The 27,090-nt window shown below is 45.7% G+C and overlaps 1 long non-coding RNA gene across 1 annotated transcript; it reads right to left on the reverse strand.

The window, feature by feature from the left end:
- Nucleotides 1-246: 246 nt before the first annotated feature.
- LOC142818804 (uncharacterized) lies at nucleotides 247-26,812 on the reverse strand. Its single transcript, XR_012896454.1, has 3 exons — nucleotides 25,992-26,812; nucleotides 6,452-6,645; nucleotides 247-478 (listed from the first exon to the last, which is right to left on the reverse strand). It is a non-coding gene; the product is annotated as an uncharacterized LOC142818804 (long non-coding RNA).
- Between the last annotated feature and the right edge of the window lie 278 nt (nucleotides 26,813-27,090).

Genomic DNA, 27,090 nt, shown 5'->3' on the forward strand with positions numbered 1-27,090 from the left:
CCTTCCCTCCCCCCGAAGAGCAATGCTGACATTTAACCACTTCAGCTCTGGGAGAATGCAGTTCTAAGGCAGAACACCCAGGAAACCACCATGCAAAAGGGATCAAACCCCCAAATAAATTGGTCTTTCTCTGTGTAAAAGTTTTACACAAAGCTCCTGAGGACGTTCACCCTCTTTATCAATAAGAGATGTGCACACTGGTTGTGTACTGTCAAGCCCAGTGTAAGTAATTGTTAGTTGGGGGGAACAAAGGTGTTCTTCTTCAAGTGGTCCCCGTGGGTGCTCCACTCCAGGTGTCGGGTCCCGTCCCGGCGCCGCTGGTCGGAAAACTTCCATAGCCGTAGCCGGGCCGCGCATGCGCGAGCGCAGCGCGCGGCGTTCACGCCTTTGCAACGGTCCGGCTCCCCCTCGTCAGTTCCTCTCAGCCGCCCGTGGTTGCTGGCGGAATGCCGTTTGTCTCCTCAGACAGAAGCCGTCACTAAAAAAAAAAAAAAAAAAAAAAAAAAAAGAAGAAAAGAAAAGAAAGATAGTTAGTCAAATTGGATAATAATAGTTAGTTAGGTTAAAAAAAAAAAAGAAAAGAAAAAGGGAAGAAGAAAGAAAGAAAGAGAAAAAGACAACATTATGCCTGGGTCACCGGGGTTTAAACGGTGCGCTCTCTGCAAAGAAGCCATGCCAGCATCTGACGGGCACGAAGCCTGTGTGAGATGCTTAGGCGAAGCGCATGTGCCACAAAAATGCACTCACTGCGCTAAATTGACTCCGCGGGCACGCAGAGAAAGGGATATGCGCCTGAAACTGCTACTGTGCGATAAGGCTTTACAGCCTTCGGAGCAGCAGGTCTCAAAGTCCTCCGCAGGGCAGAGAAAGATCAAAATCCCCAGCGGCAATGGGGTCAAAAAAGAAGAGAGCTTCCCCCACCCGCTCTCTCCCGCCTCCCTCGCTGTCCCGAGTTGGTCAGGGACATAAGCCGGGTGTCTCCGGGGCGGCAACACAACCAGGCAGGTCACATAAGCCGCAAGCGGCGATACCAAGCCGCTCATTATCGGCATCGGCTCTGCGCCCCGCCGAGAGCACGGTTGATGCAGAGCGCTCGGCACCGCCACAGGGGCTGGAGCCGCGACAGTCTGTCCAGCCGCAACGAGCGGCACCGCAAACGGCTACTGTGAGCCAAGACAAGCCGGCACCGTGCTCGGCACCGGATGCCGTATTGCCAGACGGCACCGGGGAGCGGAACGAACGGGGCCGACAGAGCGCCCCCCACCGTGCCGAGTCGGCACCGACGGATCATACTACTCTCGCAGCCGCACCGGATGAGCAACTGCCTGCGGTGCCGGGCAGGATGATACTGCAATCAGATAATGCTGCCGAGATTATTCCTCCCCCTGCCAATTGTTCCTTATCAGTGCAAGGGAGGGAGGCTCCCCCTGCCTCAGCAGTCCCGACAAAGGCTGCTAGAAAGTCAGCACCAAGGCATTCAATTTCACCTTCACCTCAGCCTTCAATTTCTCCCTCTCATTCACCGAGGGTCAGTCATCTTGCGTTGTCTCATAACCCAACAATGCCTTTCCCGCGATGGAGGTCAAGGTCTCGTTATTCTGACCATCGTGAACGGTATCATTGTTACCATCGGGAATCATCATACAGATCCCGCTCACCAAGCTACTCCCCGCCTAGATCTTATCATAGGCGGTATGTCAGCAGATATTCCTCGCGAAGGTCTTCCCCTGACCACTTTGAATATAGAAGCCATCGATCATCCTCTGGATACGGAAGACCTCACTCTCGCTCTCATCACTGCTGCTGCCGTACTCCTCATGAAGCACGACAATCATCTCCAATTCAAAACTGGAAGAGGGCATCGCCTAGTCAACAGAATCCTTCGCCTTCAGTTCACTTATCTGAGCCCGAGGAAGGACAGATATCAGACACGGACGATCAATTACGGTCTGTAACTCAAAAAGATATTTCGTCATCTTCCCCAGACGATGCAGTGTTTGAAGGGGATCCATCTCCCCCGGACGACACAAAGGACTTTCAAGACCTTTTTAGGAGAGTAGCCCAGTCTCAAGACGTTCAGATAGCAGACACTCCAACGAAGCAATTTAAACACTGGAGAAATTTACACCCTAAGCAACAATCTAAGGTTGCCCTTCCTATGGACGAGGCAATCCTCCAATCAGCAACAGAAATTTGGAATACCCCGGCTTCGACTCCACCAACTTCGAAACCGGCGGAGAAGCGTTATTTTATAGCATCTAAAGACTCAGAATTTCTGTTTACTCACCCGCAACCAAACTCCTTGGTCGTCGACGCAGCTCTCCAAAGGGCTAAGAACCCACAGCTGAAAAATGCGGGGGCTGATAAAGAGGCAAAGAAACTAGACATATTTGGCCGAAAGGTTTATACATCGGCCACATTGCTTCTTCGCATAGCGAATTATACAGCTCTATTGGCGAATCATAGCTTCGATAGTATAGCAAAGCTTACAGAGCTGTCCCAAAGATCATCGGAGGCGGACAGAGAACTGTTACGATCAATCCTCAAAGAGGGCTATGCATGTTCAAAGGCCAATCTTCAGATAGCAGCTCGGGGAGTGGCAACAGCAGTGTCCATGAGGCGCTCTTCCTGGCTCGCCACGGCGGCAGTGCCCAAGGAGTTGCACTCCAAGGTGGAAGACCTCCTGTTTGACAAGGTGAAGTTGTTAGCAGAGAAGACAGATGAGGTGCTTCATACCGGAAAAGACTCAAGAACAACACTTCGTACGCTGGGGATGTACGTACCGCCATTCCGCCGCCGTCGTTATTTTCCATACCAAAGACGGTATGATTATCAGTCTCAGAGACAGCAAAATCGCCCGTTCGACCAATCGCGACCTAGACAGCGCCCTCAACGAAGGCGTCCACCACCACCTAGAGTGACGGGCACGCCCGCCTCAAAACAGCAAGTTTGACTCCCTTGTCGGGGGCAAGCGCATCCTACCAATCGTTCTTGCACAGGCAAAACCCATTTTCCACCACCGCTTACGACCTTACTATCACCAATGGGTCGAAATAACATCGGACAAATGGGTACTGGAAGTCATAAACAGCGGCTTCACCATTCCCTTCGCTTCCATCCCTCCCACCACCCCACCCTCCCCGTCCCTTTTCAGGGACCCATCTCACGAAAATCTCCTGCGACAGGAAGTTCATCACCTCCTGGATATCGGAGCGATAGAGAGGGTCCCGGATCAGTTCAGGGGAAGAGGTTTCTATTCCAGATACTTTCTAACGGAAAAGAAAACGGGGGGTTGGAGACCCATTCTCGATTTAAGACGTTTGAATCGTTATCTTCGCAGACAGCGCTTCAAAATGGTGACCCTGACTTCCATAATTCCATCCCTCGATATCAACGATTGGTTCGCTGCCCTCGATTTACAAGATGCGTATTTTCACATCACAATATATCCCGCTCACAGACGTTTTCTGCGATTTGTGATAGGCCACGATCATTTTCAGTATCGGGTTCTACCATTCGGTCTTGCTTCAGCTCCCAGAGCGTTCTCAAAAACCCTGGCTGTCGTAGCAGCTCATCTGCGTCGGTTACAGGTGATAATATATCCATACCTGGACGACTGTTTAATAAAAGGTGCCACGCAGCGAGAGGCGTCAAAGATGGTGGCGACGGTCGAGCAAACGTTCGAATCACTCGGCCTCCTCCTCAACAAGCAAAAATCAACACTTATTCCGACGCAATTCATAAAGTTTATAGGGATAAACCTCGATTCGCGCATGGCAAGAGCTTACTTACCTCAAGAAAGATTTCAAGCGATCAAGGATCTCGTTACCATACTCACCGGCAACATGATGGTATCGGTACACAATTGCCTTCGTCTCCTGGGTCACATGGCGGCGGCCACTGCTGTAGTTCCTCATGCGCGCCTCCACCTGAGGGGCCTCCAACATTGGTTGTCCACGGTTTATGTCCCTGTGAGGTACGACATTCAAAAGGTAGTATGCCTACCTCCGCATGTCCAAAGATCTCTGCAGTGGTGGACAAAAGCGCAAAACCTTCTGCCAGGAGTTCCATTCCATCGGCAACAACCATCGGTACAGATAACATTGGATGCCTCACTCATCGGCTGGGGGGCCCACATGGGCAGCGAACGAATCCAGGGCAAATGGTCTCTCAGCGAGAGGCGTCTGCACATAAATCTGTTGGAACTTCGGGCAATCTTCTACGCATGCAAACATTTTCTTCCCCAGATCAGAGGTCTTACAGTGAGGATACTGACGGACAATGTAGCCGCAATGTATTATGTCAACAGACAAGGAGGAGCACGATCACGCTCCCTATGCGCCGAAGCAGTGCGGTGTTGGAACTGGTGCATACAGAACAACGTAACCATAACAGCATCGTACTTACCTGGCACCGCCAATGTAATTGCAGACTCTCTCAGCAGACAATTCCCCACGGATCACGAGTGGGAAATAAGGACAGATGTACTTTCTGTGATATTTCAGAGATGGGGTATTCCACTGGTAGACCTATTCGCAACATACAGCAACAAGAAGTGTCGCCTATATTGCTCGAGAGCAGGGCTCGGCAAGGGCTCCCTCGGCGATGCGCTTCTGATCACATGGAAGAAGGCACTTCTGTACGCGTTTCCCCCCACGGTTCTTATCTCCAGGACACTGGAGAAAATCAGCTTGGAAGCGGCGACTGTCATTTTGCTAGCGCCAGCGTGGCCCAGGCAAGCCTGGTATCCATTCTTACACAGGATGTCAATTCAACCACCTTACCCTCTTCCTCTCCATCAAGATCTCCTTACTCAGGAACAAGGCACGCTGTTACACCCCAGACTGCAGGCGTTGCATTTGCCGGCGTGGCTCCTCAGTGGTTAAAAGGGGATGAAAATCTCTGTTCTGAACAGGTCAAGACAATACTTCTACACAGTAGGAAAGACTCTACGTGGAACACGTACCTTGCAAAGTGGCGGAGATTCTCTAACTGGTGCATTCAGAACAACATACACCCTCTCTCATCTCCTCTACAGCACGTTTTGGACTACATCCTTCACTTACGGAATTCAGGACTGGCACTATCGTCCCTAAGAGTGCACTTGGCAGCCATCAGTGCCTTCCACCAGCCAATAGAAGGTTCCTCGCTCTTCTCCCATGTAATTACAAAGAGGTTCCTGAAAGGGCTCCTAAATTTACATCCACCACGAAGGGCGCCTTCCCCTTCTTGGAATCTTGATTTAGTATTGGACACCATTATGTACCCACCTTTTGAGCCCTTGACATCAGTTTCTCTACATATGCTAACAATGAAAACAGTCTTCCTCCTTGCAATTACATCAGCAATAAGGGTAGGTGAACTGGGGGCGTTGATGGCAAGCCCTCCTTTTACGGTTTTTTCCAAAGATACAGTAACGCTGCGATTACACCCAGATTTTATTCCCAAAGTCTGTTCTTTCCACATTAACGAGCCTGTTGTCCGCCCGACTTTTTATCCTAAGCCTCATTCCTCAACTAGGGACGCTCTGTTTCACACGCTCGATGTCCGGCGTGCGCTTTCTTTCTATATAGATAGAACACGTCAATGCCGACGCACAGACAGACTTGTTGGTATCTTTGGCACCTAGATCAAAGGGCGAAGCACTTTCCACTCAACGCATTGCAAAACTAATTACTCTCTGTATTACGAAATGCCACTCGATTAGGAACAAACCTCTCCCTGCTTTACCTCGGGCTCACTCTACATGGGCAGTAGCGACTACCACTGCCTTTGCAAAGGGAATTCCCCTTGCAGATATCTGCCGTGCAGCTACCTGGGCCTCTAGCGCAACTTTCGCACGTCATTATGCCATAACTAAGAGGTGGGCTTCAGATACCGCGGTAGCCTCTGCAGTCCTGTCCACAGTAGAAAATAATTGACCCGGAGCACATTCTGGGTTACTGCTTTGTACTCACCTGGAGTGGAGCACCCACGGGGACCACTCGAAGAAGAAGAAGAAGTTACTCACCCTGTGTAGTAACGATGGTTCTTCGAGATGTGTCCCCGTGGGTGCTCCACGCCCCACCCTCCTCCCCGCTCCGGGTCTCTTTGCTTTGTTTTCCAGGGACCGAGCGGTGAGAGGAACTGACGAGGGGGAGCTGGACCGTTGCAAAGGCACGAACGCCGCGCGCTGCGCTCGCGCATGCGCGGTCCGGCCCGGCTACGGCTATGGAAGTTTTCCGACCAGCGGCGCCGGGACGGGACCCGACACCTGGAGTGGAGCACCCACGGGGACACATCTCGAAGAACCATCGTTATTACACAGGGTGAGTAACTTCTTTTTATTAAGTACAAAAAGGATTTAAGCAGTTGTTAGTGAAAACCAACAGATCACAGTAAGTTACTAAAAAATGGAAAGAAAACACACAGTTATAATTCACTAAAAAACTTATTGCAAGCAGATTCTTACCCTACAGAGCTGTTCTTGTCCTAGGCATAATCTTCAGGTCAGAGATGATCTTTCACTCTGAGCTAGATCTGCAGCCCTCTTGGAATATGTCATGCCAGCTGAAGACAGAGACTGGTTAACTTTCCCTTGCTTAAATATTCTTCTCCCAGGGTGGGAATCTTTTGTTCTGCATTTCCTCTTCCTTAGAAAATTACCTGTTTCAAAAATAGAATCCCAGTATCAGGTGATCTGGTCACATGTCTTATTAATCCAATCACCTTTGGACTTACAGGGCAAGCAAGGCTCTTTACAAGTTGTTAAGCTGATCATCCAGACTTTTCATAGGAGTGCCCCACCATACTACACATGCTCAGTTGGCACCCACTGGTGCTGCTGTCGCCCATTGACTGCCCACACGGTGCAGCTCCCTCTGTTCCTTCTCTCTTTTGGAAACCGGTACATGGCCCCCAAAGTAGGGGAGGAGGAAGGGCAGTGGAGCACCCACAGGTGTGGGTGTACCACTTAAGGTGTCTGTAGAGCAGTGTCCATTGTGAAGATGTAGGCTTTTGGGGCCATGTCCTGGATGTGTTTGAAAGGTCAGCTAGTCCTAATATGTCTGTAGGGATTGGCCTGGTGGTAATGGCATAGTATTTAGTGAAGGTATGCTCAGAGGACCAGGTGGCTGCTCTGCACATATCAATGAGTGGAACATCTTTGAGGAAAGCTGTAGATACTGCTACAGTTCTGTGGTGGACGGTTGTTATGAATCCACGATGGATTGTACTGACTGCTCCTAGTTCCTGTGCTACGAACAAGTCTGTGCTTGTATCCTTGTGAATGGATAACCCTTCTGCTCTGCTTGCTGGTTGAGACTCACATCTGGCTGCAGAGGGGGTGCAGGGCCCAGAGACTCCCCACTTCTCCATGACAGATTCTCAAGGAGATACATTTGGAAAACCATTGGGAAGAGATTGCTTTACCCTTGAAGCATTTGGCTATGCACTAAAAGAGTCTAGTGGATTTTCACCAGGGTATAGAAGGAGAGAGCATGTTAGACACTGAGCATGTGGAGGTGCTTGCAGTACATGTTCGTGTGGGTTAGCAAAGAAGGTAACTAAATGGATGGGCTCATTGATGTGGAAGGTGGATGCCACCTTAGGCAGGAACTTGGGTGAGGTTTTAAGGTGACTTTATCCTTGGCGAAGACAGTGTAGGGAGGGTCAGCCATGAGGGCCACTATTTCTCCAACATGTCCGCCTGAGGGCCACAACGAATGCCACTTTTATGGACAGAACATGTGGTCAATGGCTCAAAAGGGACCCTTGTGAGGCTCTTGAGGACATGGTTCAGGGTGGAGTAGGAGCTCTAATCATTGGGTTATGTTTTCTGAATGCCCATGAGGAAGCGTTTTGTGATGGGATGGGAACAAAGCACGGAGCTGTCTTTTGGGTAGTGAAACACTGTGGTGGTGGCCAAGTGGACCTTTAATGAGCTAAAGGATAAGCCGGATTCCTTTAAATCTAATATCCTAGTACAGTGGGCAGAAAAGGTACTGTTGTAGTTGGAGTCTGTCGTCTTCATTGGCACCAAACTGAGAATCGCTTCCATTGGGTTAGGTAGGACTGCCTGGCAATGGGGTGACAGCTATTTATTAACATTTGCTTTATTCTGTCTGAGCAGATGCTTTCAGTATTATGGGGCCATGCAGCAGCCAGGCTTTGAGGTGAAGCATTGTTGGATCTTGATGCAACATATGACCATGTGGTTGAGATTGCCCCAATCTGCTATGTGGCAGCACTTGCTGATTGCAGAGCGCCAAGCACTTGAGGTAGAAGAACCAAGTCTGACCAGGCAGTGAGGGTACTATGAGTATACGGTGTGCTTGGTCCTCATGTAGCTTTTGGGTGACTCCTGGTATGAGCGGTATCGGAGGGAAAGCATATAGAACAGGTGCTTTCTATGTGAGAAGGAAGGCATCGCTGAGCAATCCCCTGCCAAGGCCCGTCCTGGAGCAGAATTGGCGGCATTTGCAATTTGAACACATCACAAAGATCAATTTTTGAGGATGTCCCCAGCTGTGAAAGATCTTGTGAAGAACAGTAGTGTCTATTTCCCACTTGTGCTGATTGGGGCAAAGATGGCTAGCGTGTCGGCCATGGTGTTGACGGAACATAAAAAAGGCCAAAATGAATCAAATCAAAGGTCTATCTAGCTCAGTATCCTGTCATTCCAACAGTGGCCCATGCCAGATGTCCCAGAGGGAGTGAACAGAATAGGTAATCCTCAAGTGATCCCTCCCCTGTCAACCATTTCCAGCTCCTGACAAACAGAGGCTAGGGACACCATTCCTACCCATACTGGCTAATAACTACTGATGGACCTAAATCCCATGAATTTATCTAGCTCTTTTTTGATCTCTATTAAAGTCCTGGTCTTTACAATGTCTTCTGGCAAGGAGTTCCACAGGTTGACTATGTGCTGCATGAAGAAAAACCTAATCTGCTGTCTACTAATTTCATTTGGTGACCTCTTGTTTTTGTTATGGTGTGATGGGGCCCCGAGACCCTGCACTGGAGCCCAGGGAGTAAATGCCCTGTTGGCGCAGCCGGGGAGTCCTTACCGGACGTGCGCCGGATGCACCAGTGCCGCAGCGCGACTGAGGAGCACGGGCCCAGAGACGGAGAGGGGGAGGAGTCGACCCCGCGTCACGTTGGCGTAGGGTCAGGGCTACGCCGATGATGTCAGGGTGATGTCCGGCCTGACATCCTAGTCGGCGGGAGATTTAAAAGCCGCCCGGGTACAGAGTAAGGGGGAAGGGCAGGCAAGGGGCGCCAAGGGAGGCAGGGACAGTGAAAGACGCTGACCCAGGTGAGGATAAGGGGAGAGAGCGCCACGTGAAACCCCGCAGGGAGTAACGGGGGAGCTGGAAGGGCTCACCTCGACTGGGGACAGCGATCGGCACCGGAGGAGGGGAGAGGAAGTAGCCCAGGGCAGGGCAGTGAATTTAGCCCATGGGCTGACGCATTTAGGGTTACAACCCCGTTAGCCAGACTGGGACCGCAGCATGGTCCAAGTCCTTAGGGCTCTGGGCTGGGGCCCGCGAGTGAGGGCAGGCCCGGGCCCCCCTCTCTCCTCCGTCTCAGGTGGAGGCAAACCGCAGCGAGACGCCTGACGAGCGAGTTACACCGCCAGCTGAGGAGGAGCTGGTCGGCTGGACTTAAGAGGATGGTGCTGGACTCGAGACATCGGGTTCACCCACACGGGCACAGTCACATATGGGAACAAGTAAATAACTTTTCATTATTCTCTTTCTCTACACCTGTCATGATTTTATTGATCTCTCTCGTATCCTTCCTCCCGCCCCTCTCTCCCCCGCTTAGTCTCCTCTTTTCTAAGGTGAAAAGTGCAAGTCTTTTAAATCTCTCTTCAGATACTGTAGTGTAGTGCTGTATGTAGGAGGAACATGGGTCCCAGCATGGCCAACCACTGCTGCAGGAGGGGGAGGGTATGGAAGTGGTGGGAACAGCCATGGTTCCCAGTGCTATGGGTGGGGTGACAGGTCTCAGCTTCCAAGAATGCCTCCTCTGAGTATGTGAAGAGTTCTGGGAGGAGAATCTCCCATCTGGTGAGGAAGAATTATGCAGAGGGGACCTTTGCTCATCTGTGGGCTTGGGATCTTCCTCTTCAGGAAGTTCTTCATCCTCAACTATCAACTTTACCTGAAATGGTGCAGCCACAGGGACAACCCTATGCAACTCCTCAGCTGATATATCTTGCAATTTGTAAGCTCCTTCCCCCCCAAAGCTATATAGCTTGCTGAGTTTTTGAACTCATCTGGTTTCACCAGCTCAGCATTTAAATTGCTTGCACTAACGTACATAGCAACCAGGTTTTTGTGTGCCCATCAAGGTAATGTCATTCTTGAGAGGGGGCCACTCTTCCAAGAGGAGCTCAAAACTGGCCTTTTTGAGTTTTGCGGACTGGGTTTGTGGAAGGATTAAAAAATACTGCATATAGTGCAGCCATTTTGGAGGATCTGATAGAGCTCCTAGTAGACCTGGGTATCAGTGGCACAGAGGCGCTCAGTCTGGTCCCTAAGCAACACAACAAGCTCAATGAATTATTTTTCAATGCTGTTTCAAATTTCATACAGCAGCCATTTTCCTGTTTTTCTGAAACATGCTTAGGGATTTTGTTTACAGTAGAAAAGGCGTTATACAGTAGGACCTCAGAGTTACAAACATCTTGGAGAGGGAGGTTGCTTGTAATGTTAAAATGTACAGACACATGAGATAGCTAGCTGATTCCCTTACTTTTTCAGTACAAGTTGGGAAATATAAGGTTGTCGTCAGGGGGAGGCGACAACTGCTGTGCCATTCACTCAAGAATTGCAAAGTGTCGTGAAAACGTTCATGAACATCACCTTTGTGATCAAATTGGTACTCTCATTATTTTGTATGTGGGGAAGCAGAAGAGTGTGAAGATTAAATGACTAAATGATTATTCCAAACTGCAATAGATATGGGGAAATAATCGCTTTGTGCTTGCCTTCTAATCTGGTACTTCCATCTAGAAATGGGCTTGTGTGCAGCTCTGACACAGCCATCAATTATTTGGATTATGCCAGATATTGCCAGCAAATAACATGTAATTATATTTGATAGGTTACGAAAAAAAGGAGTGTTCTTTGTCATGCAAGCGAAGCAACAGTCAGGTGCTGAGGACAACAAGGGTGCCTCACCTTTCTCCATTACCAAAAAGGAACTGAAGTCCAGTTGTAGGTGTTGCAATGCATGGAATGGCAGTGCCTAGCTTGTAGGTGCCTAGCTATCCAAAGGAATTCCTTAATGCTGAGCTAGGCACCTAGGCTCCCTATACAATGCATGGGGAGAAATGCCTGAAGATGGGATCCACGAAAAGGAGCCTCTAGTTTTAGGGGGTGGCATAAGAGATCCAATCACAGACACGAGGGAAAAGGGTGCACTCTAAGCCCTCCCCTTCCTAGGGGTTTAGGTGCCTATCTATGCTTGGGATCCACATCTAGGAACCCCTTTCTGGAGTCAGGCAGACAACCTGTTTCGTGCAAGGACAGCACCAGTGCTTGCCTCATGCCATTCAACATGGTTATCGGGTCCCTGGTAACAGAAGAGCAGAGCTGCCTGCTACCAGGCATGTCTCCAGGTGATGGATAGGAGGTGGCCTCTCTTGTGAGATGTCTGCTGCAAAATACGAATGTCTCATCGTGCTAATATGCAGCTGTGGACCAGCAGTGGCAATGCTACCAGGGTGTGATGGGACATCGGTTGGCATCCGTTGTACTGATCAAAAATCACATGTTCCCAGTGACAGTGTTGTGACATGGCGAGTGTAGCCTGCCATTAAATAAGGCTGCCGCCCCCACTGCCTTGTGGGTTAGCCTGAGAGGGTGGAAGGCTAAGGGAACGAAACCCCTGAAAGAAAATCCCTCACTGCCTTGCGAGTAGTTTCAGGAGAATCAAAGGCTACAGGAGTAAACCCAAACAGAAAATCAGAAGCGGAGACCCTAAGGTGGTTAGCAGGAAGGACGCATCCAATCTGTTTTCGGGCATCTCCTACAACCAGTCCAGTTCCAAATATATAGACTTTTGTCTTTCCTTTGGGCTTAACTGGAAGGATCGAGAGGAGGATAGTGTCCTTGGGCAATGAACGATCCCAAATTATCTGCCCAGGCAATGCGGCAGAACACAACATGGAGAGGACACTCCATCCTTGCTATTAAGCATGGTCATAACATGGAAAGTGGCAGATACTGGTTATAAGCCTTCCTAAATTGGTGAAGAGGAAGATGCTAGGGGTCATTTTTGATGGTGGGAGGAGTAATCACACTCCACTGGTCAGCTACTGCCCGCTTTAAGCCGAGCAGTCCCCGGACAGTTAGGTGCTGACCTGCCACTCACTGGGCTCATGGGACTAGACCAAAAGTCAAAAAGCAGATGAAATCACATGCCTAGCAGTAATAGAAAAACCTCAAATTTCAGACTGGGAACATGGAACATAAGGAACATGTGTCCAGGACATAATAACGATTCTGACGATATGACCATAATCATCAGAAAATCTGGGCTAATAGATCAACAACTCATCAGGTTGAACATGGATATTGCTGCTCTTCAAGAGACTAGACAAGCCAATTCTGGATCCATAAGAGAGTCCCACTACACCTTTTTTTGGCAAGGAAAACATAGTGATGAGAAACGCCTGCATGGAGCTGATTTTACCATTCACAACTCGCTGCTCAAGTCAATAGATACGCCTAGTACTGAATCCGAGTGCATCATAGCTCATTAAGTATTAACTGAATCAGGCTATGTCAACATCATCAGTGTCTACACACCAACTCTGACAACAAATAGTGCAGATAAAGATCACTTTTATGAAAGCTTGCAGAAAATAGTTGATTCTGTCTCATCAGGTGAACAACTTTTCATCCTGGGAGACTTCAATGCAAGAGTGGGAATTGATACTTCATCATGGCCTATTTGCCTGGGACATCATGGCATCAGAAAAATGAATGAGAATGGCCAAAGGCTACTTGAATTTTGTTCTATTAATGAATTCTGCATAACAAACACCTTCTTCCCTGGAAAAGAGTGCCACAAAGTTACCATGGTCAGGCCACTGGTATCAACTGGATTTTGTCCTCGTGCGAAGAAAGGACCTAAACTGCTTAAAGTCCACACTTACCTATCATAGTGCTGACTGTGACACAGACAATTCCCTCATTGTCAGTAAAACAAAACTAGAAGTGAAAAAATTCCTTCGAACCACACTGAACAAAAAGCCAAAAATTAACTGTGTGAACGCAAGGAATAGTGCTAAATGTGAAGACTTTGCCAAAGCTTTTGCAAAAAAGTGGGAAGAGAATTCACGTGTAGAATCAGTTGAAGAAACATGGCAAACCCTTCGTAGCACTATTTATGAAGCAGCCCGTGAAGCTTTTGGCGAAAAAAAGTTATCCAATAAGGACTGGCTTAAGGAAAATGTTGACAGATTGATGCCCCTCATAAAGCAGAAGAACGAAGCATATCTTGAATACATCAAGAATCCATCTAACACCATGAAGGTCAAACTACAGCATGCAAAGAGAGAGATATTTGCATAGATATTTGCAGTAATATCCAGATTGCTTCTGATATAGGAAATGCAAGAGCAATGTATGAAGGCCTTAGGAAAGCTTTAGGTCCCAACATTACCAAGATTGCTCCCCTAAAAACTAAGGAAGGTTTCTCAATTATAGATAAGAGCAAGCAAATGGCCAGATGGATTGAGCATTATTCAGAGCTGTATTCAGAGGAACGAAACATCATGTCAGAAACCGGAGACTTCATTCCCTCTATGGAACAAATGCAAGAACTTGATGCCATGCCAAGCAAGCAGGAACTGATAGACGCACTGTCAAGCGGAAAAGCGACAGGCACAGATTGCATTCCTGGTGAGGTACTCAAGCACAACAAAGACTGTCTCATTCCCCCTCTTTATGACCTTCTTCTGAAGTGCTGGATGAAAGGGGAAATACCACAAGATATGAAAGATGCAAATATTGTCACCTTATATAAGAGCAAAGGAGACAAGGGAGATTGTAACAACTATCGTGGCATATCTCTCCTTAGCATCGCAGGTAAAGCTTTTGCAAAAGTCATTTTAAGACGCCTTTAACTGTTGGCTAATCGCATATATCCAGAGTCACAGTGTGGTTTTCATACAGGAAGATCGACCATCGACATGATCTTCTCCCTTCACCAACTACAGGAGAGGTGCTGTGAGCAAAATATGCCACTTTATATCTCTTTTGTGGACCTCACAAAGGCGTTCGACCCTGTTAATAGACAAAGACTTTACCTTCTACTTGAGAGAATAGGCTGCCCACCAAAACTTATTGCAGCTGATCATAGCTTTTCATGAGGGTATGAGAGCTACTATCCAGTTTGATGGATATACATCAGGTAGCTTTCTGGTGAACATGGGAGTAAAGCAGGGCTGTGTTCTTGCCCCAACCCTAGTTGGAATAGTCTTCTCAGTCCTCCTAAGCTGTCCTGAGTCCTCCAAGAACTCACATGGAGGCATCTACCTCCATACAAGATCTGACGGATCACTTTTCAATCTAGCTAGACTGCGGGTGAAAAGCAAGATAAAGAAAGTGCTTATCAGAGAACTGCTCTTGGCTGATGACGCTGCTTTTGTAGCTCATAATGAAACACAACTCCAGGATCTTATGGCACAACTGTCATGAACCTGTCTACAATTTGCTCTTACCATCAGCGTTAAGAAAACTGTGGTTCTTGCACACTGTAACATGACTCCACCATGTATTATGCTAAATAACAACCCTCTGGAAGTAGTTTTGAAGTTCTGCTACTTAGGTTCAACCATAACTAGCAACTTGTCGTTAGATGCAGAAATTAATATTTGTATTGGAAAGGCAGCTACTACTTTCAGCAGACTACCAAAATGTGCCTGGGCAAACTCAAAGCTCACATTTAGAGCAAAGACTGAGTGTGTGCTGAGTGTTCTTCTCTATGGATCAGAAATGTGGACTACCTATGCAAGCCAAGAAAAACAACTTAGCTTTTTCCATCTCCATTGTTTACGCAAAATTTTGAACATCAAATGGCAAGATAAAGTCCCGAATGAGAAAGTATTAGAAAGAGCTGGAATGTCAAGCATGGGAGCCATTCTGCATAACAGAAGGCTACGGTGGCTGGGTCACGTGAAGAGAATGGATGATAACCGCATCCCAAAGAACATTTTGTATGGAGAACTGGCAGAGGGAACAAGACCCAGAGGACGCCTTAAACTCTGTTTCAAGGGCTACTGCAAAGCTGCTTTGGTAAAGTTTCAGATAGACATTGATAGTTGGGCAAAACCTGGCAATAGATAGAAATACCTGGCGTCAACGCCTCCACCAAGGACAAAAGCAAGCACTACCACAAAACTTTGGTGGAAAACCAAAACAAGAAAAGAATGAAGAGGAAAGAACGGATGATGATAACTAACACTACTACAGCATGGAGCTGTACCTACTGCAGCCGAACATGCCTTTCTCTCATTGGTCTATTGAGCCACACAAAACATTGTAAAAATCGACCAGCTTAAAGCTGCATCCCACCGTCTTTTGGGACGTATGGAGGCCATGACCCATGATTGGTGAAGGCGATGATTTCACTTTATAACCTTTAGTCCAGTCCAGAGGGCGGGCAGCTGCGATATAGAAGATCATAGTTCAATCCTCCCCCTTAGCTCGATGAGAAGGGGTGTGAACAGGGGTCCCCCATGGGATGATGTATAGAATTGGGAGACACTTTATATTATTATTATTACCAATGTTATAAAATTTCAATGAATCATGCCAGAATTCCTGTGTAAGGTGTCAGTGAAAATGTTATGATTTGCCAAGTATACTCGTCTTGCATATATGTCTGTATCACCTCTTATTGTATAATACAACTATGTGGCATATAGCTGTAGTTCAAAACTTGTGCTGTGTTTCTGGGTGATACCCTCAGACAGATGGGAATCAGCACTAAACCTGTTTGATGACATGCCTATGGCTAGAATTGTACAGATGCAAAGCCACCTCTGCTGATGAAATTCCTCTGTTTCAGTGATATGACAAAAGCACCTTGACAAGAGTCACAAGGCTTTTTAAGCAAACCAAAGACAGTATGCTTGGTTTTATTGCTGCAATTGCATCCCAGAATGTGTCCAGCAATGCCCATCCTGACCACTCTTCTTAGCAGTCTCAACTCTGCTGCCCTGCTGCTAGGCATACAACCTTCTAACCCTCCCCCCCTTAAATCCCTGGGAATTTTGAAATCCTCCTCCCTGTTTGCTTGGGTGCTTATATTGTATCTTCCAAGCTGATCAAGGTGGCTCCCAGCAGCAAACGCTCTCCCACTTGCAGCACTACAGTATAGATCTATTGGATATGATCACTATTTGGGAAGAGGAGACTGTCCAGTTTTGTCTGCACTCCAGTTATAGGAATGTCGATACCTACAGCCATAGTGTGCATAGGTTGTGTGAAAAAGAGCTGTGATCAGGAGATGATGAAGTGCAGAGAAAAGGTGAAGGAGCAGAGTCACCCTCACCAGAAGGTGAGAGAGGCAAACACTTGCTCTGGAGTTATGCCCCAGACCTGTTGTTTTTATAAGGAGTTAGATGCTGTCCTAGGTGGTGATCCCACCTCCACTGCCAAGAGCACTGTGGATGCTTTGGATGGTCTGGAGCCAGTGGAAAGTGGACCTAACCCAGAGGAGGAAGTCATTGATGAAGAGAAAGAGGCAGAAGAAGATATGGGGCAACCTCAGCACGGGCTCCTCACAGCATCCAGTCACTATGATGGAACAGGGTATTGATTCACTCTGAGATTTCACTGGACTCCTCTAGAGAGATTTCTAGGAAGGTTTCTTTGAGGTAATTGCCAAAGAATCTCTGGCAGAGGATTGGTAGAGCTGCTTTGTTCCTCTCCCCATTGAGGGACACTTTCCTGCCCCACTCTGCAATCACTTGTGGAGGGACCAAGCAGCCCACAAGTGAACAGCATAGAGACTGAGGCGGAAACCACAAACATGTAGTAGATGAAGCTTAGCTTCCATGCTTATCCTCAGAAGGAAGATAACATCCATAATGGCCTGTGCCTGTTGAAAAGTTTAGTGTGCACCCTCCCCCATAAGTACCATACATCCTTTTCACTTTTCAGCAAACAAAAATGTCCGGGCCATGGTGTTTACCAGCGCGTGTACTTGCCTAGGGTCACCGAGAAAACAGATATGTTATCAGTGTTGCATTTTAATGTAGTGTTTCGCTGCTTTGTGATAACAATAGGGCTTCTGTTTATTTTTACTTGTGCTTCTGCAGATATGTTCTTGAAAACGCCACGCAAAAACCTGCAGCATGTGTGTGCCAAATAAGAAAGTGCCCATTGACTAAAGACTCTCAGCAGAAAATCTCTGCCAATGTTGACGTAGCTTAAGGCTTTCCCATGCCATGTGCTGTGAAGCTGTGTATAGGACAAAGGGAGTACAGACCACATGGCAAATAATATAAAATGGCAGCTACATCTTCTCCATTTTGCCTTCAGTCCTGCTTCTCTCCACTGGAGCAATTTTTCTAAAAACTGTAGCACCGAACAAAGGTCTGAGTGCTCCATCCAAGCTATGGAAGTATTCCTCAGGGACTTTGAAGCCAGCAGATCACCAAAACTGCTAAGAACCTGCTATATGGACTTGGAAGTCTTATGTATGTATCTGATTGTTTTACTATTTAATAGCGGCGAGGAGTCCTGTGGCACCTTATAGACTAACTGAAGTGTTGGAGCATAAGCTTTCGTGGGCAAAGACCCACTTCGTCAGATGCATGCATCTGACGAAGTGGGTCTTTGCCCACGAAAGCTTATGCTCCAACACTTCAGTTAGTCTATAAGGTGCCACAGGACTCCTCGCCGCTTTTGCAGATTCAGACTAACACGGCTACCCCTCTGATACTATTTAACAATGTTCTTTGTTCTTTTCTTTTATAATAAGCTTTAAGTGTTAGATACTAACGGATTGGCTGCAACACAGTATTTTGGGGTAAGATCCAAACTAATATTAACTGGCTAATGTCTGACCTTTGGGGTCAGAAGAACATCTTGTATAATAAGCGGAGCCCTTCTCACTGCCCTGAACTGACGAACTGAAATGCAACAAAGTAGACTGTGCAATTTGTTTTTCACCTTCTTGTTAATTAGTGAAGGGGTGAGAGGAATCAGGAGCACGGTTGGTGAGTCCAACTTTAGTGTTAATCACCAGTTTTGGGGAGAATCTGCTCTCCTTTTTGCAGTCTGCCCCGACCTTGGCATTTTCAATTATGGCTCTGGGTACTCTGGATCACACCCTCCTTTTGAGGTGGGTCCCTTGGAGTCATTCTCAGTGCTCTATGGCCCACTGCATATTGAATTATGTATACAAACTGAAATAGCCTCAACAGGGTAGATTGAGAGAGCGCTACATCATAATATGCCAGGGGAATATTGCCACTGGTTAGGACAGGCACCAGGGAGGTGGCAGATTCCTATTCAAATCACTTCCCATCGGGCATAATCTTTCATGGATAAAAATCATTTTGTAAGATGCATGTGAAAAAGTGGTTTTTACCCATGAATGTTTATACCCAATTAAATCTGACAGTCTTTAAGGTACCACAGAACTCCTCATTGTTTTTCCAGATACATACTAACCCAGTCGCACCTCTGATATTTGGCACTGCAAGAAGTTGTTGCAAATCATAATTTCTTACCCTAATCCTTATTTCAGGTAATGTGCTTCAGGCTAGAGCTGATCTTTTTTCTGACCTGGACCCAGCTGCTTTCCCTTCCTCCCCCTGCCTTGTTAGTTCTTTGTTTCTAATCCTCTTCATGGGGAGCAGTTTATGAATTCAGCTGAAGACTGATTGATTGCTTCCCATTCCTTAAACAGAATTTCCCCTGGGTAGGAAATCTTTGTTCTATTCTCCCCACCTCAGTGGAAAAATACCAGATTCAAGAGAGAGATTCCAGCACCAGGTGGCATGGCCATATGTCTTTGTAGGGCCAACCACAGTTTAGGCTTACAAGAAAAAATAAGACCATTCACAGATCATTGCCTTGAGCACCAGGCCATTAAGTTCCTTAAGTACCACTAATGGCTTTCACTAAAAGATTTACACTAGTAAGCAAGTTTACTCTTCATATTTCTAAATTCACATAAGGGAAAGATAAATGCACACAAATAGAATATACACATTTAGGGGCCTCAAGCTCATGAATGATGGGTTACTTGCCCCGTTTTGCATAAAGCATGTTTAAGTTAGGCATATTCTCATTCAAAACAAATTTCCATAAAGTATGAGGGTGTAGCGTCACAACAGTGTCAGGAAGGGTAATCACTACTTCTATAACACTACTGTTCTGGTACAATCCTTTGCAGACCCTTCCTCTCTCACCCTGCCACCACCACCAAATCTAGAATGAAGGTCAGTCTGTCATGTGGTTCGATTTATTTTAGATCCAAGGGAAACTGGGACATGCCAGGGTTACTTAACCACTTTTTTATTTTTACAAGCTTTAAGCAGTTAATACAGTTGTTTAAGTTTTACATGCCTTAAAACAATTACTACACAATTTAAAGCTTAAATACTATAAATTCTAAAGCAATTAATACAGTGCAAAGCAATGCAAAAGCAATTACTAAAAGATCTACTATATACAATAATAAAGCCTAATTCACTTACACTTCACCCATATGCTACCTACAATGCCAGGTAGCAGGTCGTGGTTCCATTTCTTCCCACACGTAGGAGCACCACGCACTGGGCCATCAGTGTGAAGGGTCTAATTACTTCTAGTTACATCAAGCAGGATCTGTGGGTCAATCCTGCCCATTCCCTCCCATCAATTGTTCTTACTAAATCCAATTTATAGCAAAGCGAGACTTGGTCATTCTAATAATATTTACCAATTGATTATGTGTTGTGTAGGATACGTAAAATGCCCAATGCCCCTATTTGGGGTTCATCCTGCTACCCAGGATGTTACCTAAAACTATATGCGTAGTTGACAGTTTTATGACTGTATCTGTAGTTTTTTCTTATCAGAAACAGAAGTACCAGTACAAGGCCACTTGCCCTGTGTTCTTGATGTGGTCTCACGTGCCATACTTAGTCTGCATTGTTATGCAAAACAATTCCTGACTCTCACAGCTTCCTTCAACCCAAGCCTTGCCTGCGTGCTTTGGGTTCATCAGACTTGAACCAGGCCTGGGGTTTGCTTTTAGGCAGACATCACCATTTATTGCCAAGGCAGGGTAGTTCAGGCTCTCCTACACAGTCCAAGATTGCGAAGGAAGTAGATGGCAGAGCAGGCCATAGAACCCAGATTTCCTGAGTCCCAGCCCTTAAGCACAAACCGTCTTACTACAGGAGGGGGAATCATACACTGACGCCAGTGAGGATAATCAAGCAGACATTCCATGAATCCATCGTCATTGTATTTTCAGTCCCCATAATCAAATGAGGGATAAAGTGGCCTTTCATATGTTTACATTGTTTTGAAGCTGTGATAATGCTGCACGCTATATTAATTGTGGGTGACAGTAAAATGTGCCAGTGTGAGAGAAGAAGTCGCATAGCAGTGCTAAGTCTTGTGATATCTATGATTGAAAAACAATTCTTCCATTTGCAGTGACCATATTTTACGTATCACCGAATAGCATCCTCTTGCCCAGCAGATGTTTGCCTGGCACAGTTTGAGTTCCCAGGAGCTAATTGTTGCCAAAACAGTGTCGGATGGTCTATGATACAATGGCTGAACATACAGAGATGTAGACACAGACTCTGCTTACTCATATGCTTATTCCCTTCAAACTATGCATCACCTCTGTGTGTATCCAGCTCCAAATTCCATTCTGAACATACAGCCTTTTCTCATCTCAGATGCCTTTTCAACTCCATGTTGAATAAAATTCCAAAAAAGGAAGGTGAACAGGCCTAACAATAGAGTCACTCAATTTTCAGTGCTCGATTACTGAAACATCACTCTCAAGACAGACTGATTTCCAAGGAGAACCGGGGAGAGGTCACTTGGCAATAAAGTAATGTAGCAGGGATCTCTAATCATATGATGAGGCTGGTAGGGGAATCATTGACTTGACAGAGGAAGCTGAAAGGTTATAGAAAGACAGATAATCTATTCGGGGACATTTTTTCCCAGCTCAAGAGGAGGAAGAAACAACCCAGCATGTAGAAGCCAGATGAGGCAGAGTATGCTGGCTATCTTCCTGAATACACCATGCCCCCGAGGGAAGAGTGAGCAAATGAGTGGTATTGCAGTTAGGACCTTTGTTGTTTTCTATATGTTCTGTACGCTTTTGTGCTCTGTTAAGTAAGGGATGTCTACACTTGCACCCTTTTTTTGAGAGAGGGATGTAAATGAAGACATTCGAAATTGCAAATGAAGCTGGGATTTAAATATCCTGTGCTTCATTTGCATAGTTGCATTATGGCGCTATTTTGAAATAGCGCTATTTAGAAATAACAAACACTGTTAAGACGAAAAAACTGGTAAACCTAATTATATGAGGAATAAGGGTTATTTCAGGAGAAGGGTTTTATCTTGAAATAACCATGTCTTAACAGCATCTGTTATTTTGAAATAGTGCCATAACGTAAATATGCAAATGAAGCACGGGATATTTAAATCCCGTGCTTCATTTGCAATTTCAAATGTCTTCATTTGCATCCCTCTTTCAAAAGAGGGTGCAAGTGTAGACATACCCTAAGAGAGTAATGATGCTAGAATTCCATGCAAAATGCCTTTGTGTTATGTTTCACAAGGACTACACACTAAAACTGTAACTCTGGAAGAGGGTGTGTTCAAATGTATGCAGTCTAAGGGGTCAAAACTGTGTCCAGGGACTGAGTGGCTGGAGAGCATATTCCAGCCCTCACAAGGGGTTGTCTAATAGATGAGGTGTTCTCAGCTCTTTTCTTTCTGAGGCCCTCCAGCATGCTAAAAAATCTCTATGACCCACCTGTGCCACAACTACTGCTTTTTTGCATATAAAAGCCAGGCCAATATTAGGGGGTAGCAAACACAGCAACTGCATTGGAACCCATTCCACGGTTGTCTTGAGAAACTACACAGCTTAGGTTCTGGCTTCAGCAGTGGGTGGTGAGTAGTGATGTTAAATTCTCTGAAATAAACTTTCAGAGAATATTCTCAAGAATGTTCTTGAGAATATTCTCCAATGCAAGAATTTTTGAGAATTTTTTCTTAAATACTTGTTAGTTTTTAGAGAATTTTACTGTTTATAATAATGTCTTTAATAAAACTTCAAGAATCATAAAAGTTTCCAATTGTTAAAATGAAAATTTGGGAAAGTAAAGAAAAAAAGATAGAGGTTCAAATTAGTAGAACTTTTATTACAAATCTGTTGCAGGATACAATATTTTTAACTTTCTGGACTGAATACAAGTCTAATCAGAATCTGCACTTTCCGAATCTGACTCATATATTTCTATCTCTTCTTCCTCATACATATCCTCTTCTTCAACTTCTTTTTTCTCTTCAGCATCATCAATTTCTTTTTCCTCATTTCTCTGGTTCTGTTTCCTTTTTTCTCTTGGGGATTTCAACGGAGCATCATTTAGGTTTTTAAGAAGCTTTATATTATGGGCTGTGAATATCAGCTTGCCTGCCCTTTCTTGCGTTAGCTTGTTTCTTTTTGCATTATGAATGATACTGTAAGTACTGAAACTTCTTCAGTTGCTGCCGTAATTGGTGGCATATTCAATATGTTGATCACTGCTTTCCCTAATTTTGATCCATAGCAAATACCTTTCCACCATGTTACTGCATCTGCTGAGCCAGCTGGGATTTTTTTGTGTTTGTTTTTGAAAATCAAACTTCTTTAGCACAATACTCTGCAAGCTCTGCAATGACTTTTGCTGAGTGATCAGTGCCATCAGGGCCAGCTTTAGGAAGTGTGGGGCCCAATTCGAACAGTTTTGGCGGGGTCTCCCCCACCCAGGATTTTTTGTTGAGCAAAAAAAAAGCACCACAACCACACGTAAATATCACATCAGAAGTAGATCTGATCAATATAGTTGAACATGTTTTTTAAAAAATGCTATCCTTTATGATGCAAAATTTTACACAAAATTAAATAAGTTGCCTTTAGTGTAGGTCAAATATTTTCAATTGCAGACTCTCCAATCTTTTCAATAAAGTTTGATTTTTAAAAAGTTATCAGAGAGCATTGCAGTTTTCTGTTACATTGATTTACTTTTTAAATAGCAAAAATTGAGTCTCTGTTAAAGTGTCAGTTCTGTGGTCAAATTCCAGTCCTTAGTGATTTCAGCACCAGTGATTTCACTAGGTAATATGGTACCTCACCACCATTGCCTCCTTTGCACTGCCCTTCAACACATATTGCCTGCATGTTGAATCCAAGGTTCGTCTACACAAGATTTTATCAATGATTTTTGCTCAAGCGATCACTGAGACAAGACAAGGACTCTCAATTGATTCTAGTCAGCTCTGCCTTTAAACACTGGGGCTGTGTCTAGACTGGCCAGTTTTTCCGGAAAATCAGCCGCTTTTCCGGAAAAACTTTCCAGCTGTCTACACTGGCTGCTTGAATTTCCGCAAAAGCACTGACGATCTCATGTAAGATTGTCAGTGTTTTTGCGGAAATACTCTGCTGCTCCCATTTGGGCAAAAGTCCTTTTGCGCAAAACTTTTGCGCTAAAGGGCCAGTGTAGACAGCTCAGATTTGTTTTCCGCAAAAAAGCCCCGATCGCGAAAATGGCGATCGGGGCTTTTTTGCGGAAAAAGCATGTCTAGATTGGCATGGATGCTTTTCCGCAGAAAGTGCTTTTGTGAAAAAGCATCCGTGCCAATCTAGACGCTCTGTTCCAAAAATGCTTTTAATGGAAAACTTTTCCGTTAAAAGCATTTCCGGAAAATCATGCCAGTCTAGATGTAGCCTGGATGTAAAGTGTCAGATATAATTGAGGACTCCCAAATAGACTCTACACCACCAGAAATAAAACCTGTTTCCATCTTCTGTGACTTTCAATTAGATGTGACTCACTATCCTCTGCTTAGTGTTCAAGTTATGGTAGACCCTAAGCCAGGTCTTATTAAGTTCAGGTCTTTTACCTTTTAATCATACAATATGTATTAAAACATTTCATTCTCCCAGCTCCAAGTCTTAAGTGAATTTTGACCCAAAAGAGCCAAAATTGATCACCTTGACAAGCAAGTGTGTCTACTGATCTCTGTGGCAAAGTAGGTATGTCTATATAAATAAGGTCTGCTCATGAAGCCTTTTCCTACAGTTGATTAACAGATGGCAGTAGATAGCTCATTCAGACCACTGGCTGATAATAGTTAGTCACCCTGACCAGTCATTAACCATAGTCATGGACTCACCCTACTCTCCATTGTCTCTATGATTCTCTGATGACCTGTGACAAAAAAGGAGGGTGGAAAGGGAAACTGAAGAGAGACACCTCTCTAAATTCACCAATCAAAGAGCAGTATTGCCAACCCAAAAATCACAAGGAATGCCTACACAAAGTTATGAGAATGGTCTACAAATCATAAGATTTTTTAAAACTAAAACATGTTGGATTTTTATTGGCCTTTTGTTTCTTGAGTATTTAGGGTTCATGTTTTTAAAGCTTTCCTCCTTAGCTGTAAGGCCCAGAAGTACAGAGAACTTTTTTTAAAATGAAAGCTGAGATTCCTACATAATCAATTGACTCCAGGCCTTTAGAAAAACACCAAATGTTTTGAGACTCATGGTAAAACAATGGAGGAATTCTTGTAAGCCGATGCTTTGCCCACAGTATAAATAAATTAAAAAAACCTAATATCTTCTCCACTAAACATCCTAATGAGATACTGCAAATGATAAACTGAATTCAACAGCTCCTGATATGAACAGGTATCAACCTAGTTTTTCATATTTGAGATGGGTTACTAGGAATCATACATGACAATATGAAATCTTTCCACTCTCAAGTCAGCATATTCACAAAGCCCCTTTAATTTTGATCCATGCATTTATTGGATAGTGAGAGAGAAAGGAGGGGAATTAGTGTAGAAAAAAAAAGCATGAAGGAATTAGGACTGGGCTACTACATCTCACGTTCAGAACTGACTAGGACACTTATGACCAGATTTTCAAAGGTGTGTAAAGATCTGATAGATATCTTTGCAGATCCGAGTTGGCAACTGTCTCTTTAGGAGCTTAATTACCTTTGAAAATCTGAGCTTAGATTTCCAAGTCCAATTATCAAAAATGACTTTAGTCACTCATGTGCTTTTAAAAATTTTAACTGGGGACCTAAAGAGACAAAAGGCAGGAGATATGGTATTCCTTTTAAAAATGTGTGACATCTATTTTTAGCTAAATTTTATATTATTTTTCTCCCAGGGGCAATTGACCCCTCCGGCCCCCTCTCTACACCACTGCCCCCCCCCCCCCCCCCCCGCAGATCTAACATCTTATGCATGTGCAAGATCTGAGAGAGCCATCCCATGAATCTGAAGTTAGAGTTTGTGGTGCCTGCTTCTGGGTGGTGTCTCAATGCTGCCCCATTCGCCTCCAAAGAGGGGGCTTCCAAAAGCAGGCCCTTGCTGCTGACCCCCAAGGCATCCACAGGTCCAGTCTCCTTTCAATGGGCCCACTTCCCAGGACTCATTGATCTTGGATCTGGCTTCCATCCCCTCTCCAACCCCCATCCGAACTACTGTGCCCTGGCTTAGGAAAGGAATAAACAGGAGAATTGGAAATTAACCCGCCCAGTCTCATGTCCCCTAGGCAGGGAATGAGCCATCTACATTAGGCCCCAGCTGGAGTATCATGTCCAGTTCTGGGCGCCACATTTCAGGAAATGTGGAGAAACAGGAGAAAGTCCAGAGAAGATCAACACAAATGAGGAAAGGTCTAGAGAACATGAGATATGAGGCAAGGCTGAAGAAAGCAAAGTTACTCACCTCCGGTGCAGTAACTGTCATTCTTCGAGGTGGTGTCCCCGCGGGTGCTCCACTATGGGTGCTGGGCTTCCCCCGGCGTCGCAGATGGAGAATTGTCATTAGCAGTGTCTGGCCGGACCACGCATGTGCCACAGGCTCGCAGCTTTTGTGCTCTTTCTGTCACGCGGTCCGGCCCCTCTGCCAGTTCCTCGAAACCGCCTCGGAGTCTGTAAGAGACAAGCAGAGAGAGAGAGAGAGGACTCCGAAGCGGGGAGGAGGGCGGTGTCAGCCGACAGTCAGGGCAGTGAGTCCCTTATGACCGGCTGAAGTTCTTTTAAATTGTGCTTGGTTCTGTTACAGCAACTGAAGGAGTCAGGTTAAAGCTTAAACAGTTACTATTTTATTGTTACAGAGTAAACTTAGCTGTTAAATGCTACTACTGTGTTACAGATAACACAGACACTACAAAGGACAGGACAGAAATTACACTAATAAGTCACTTACAGGTACCATGAAACCCTTTTGGTTCTCTGAGCTCTTATTAAATGCATGCAAAATAGACACATAGCAGGTATATATTCTCACCCCTGCGTTCCAGATTTGGCATGGCCAGCGTCTTTCTCTCAATCCCTCGGGAAGAAGTAGGGCGAGGTTGGGCATCCCACAGACCTCGGGAGACAATCAATACCTGCCAGCAGGTATAGATGATTGGAGCTCAAATGGGGTGGGCGGCTGAACCTCTTTTTATACCCCTTGGGTCATGTAGGCTTCTTCCTGGTTTTAAGTGGCCAATTAGGAAAAATGGCTTTGAACACCAAGTTTCCCACGAAGGGTGCAAAGCATAATTTACACCTGGGAAAATTCAGACAATGGGCACCTCTGGTATGTGATGGGCAAAGATTCCTCTCCTGGGACAGTGCAGGCGTGTCAATTACTGGTACTAGCCATCAGGGCGACGGGAGGCCCCGGGTCGTCAGCTAGCCCATTTACTGTCTGGTTTCTGTTTATGGTAGAGTCAGGGACAGGCAGCAAACCTGTGTTCCCAGGGCATCAAAGGCTGACTGCCTTTCTCTTGCTCTCTGTGGGGGGGGGGGGGGGGGGAAACAAGATGGGGCTCGTG

Source organism: Pelodiscus sinensis, chromosome 1 (genome assembly GCF_049634645.1).
Source record: "Pelodiscus sinensis isolate JC-2024 chromosome 1, ASM4963464v1, whole genome shotgun sequence".
Taxonomy (NCBI): domain Eukaryota; kingdom Metazoa; phylum Chordata; order Testudines; family Trionychidae; genus Pelodiscus; species Pelodiscus sinensis.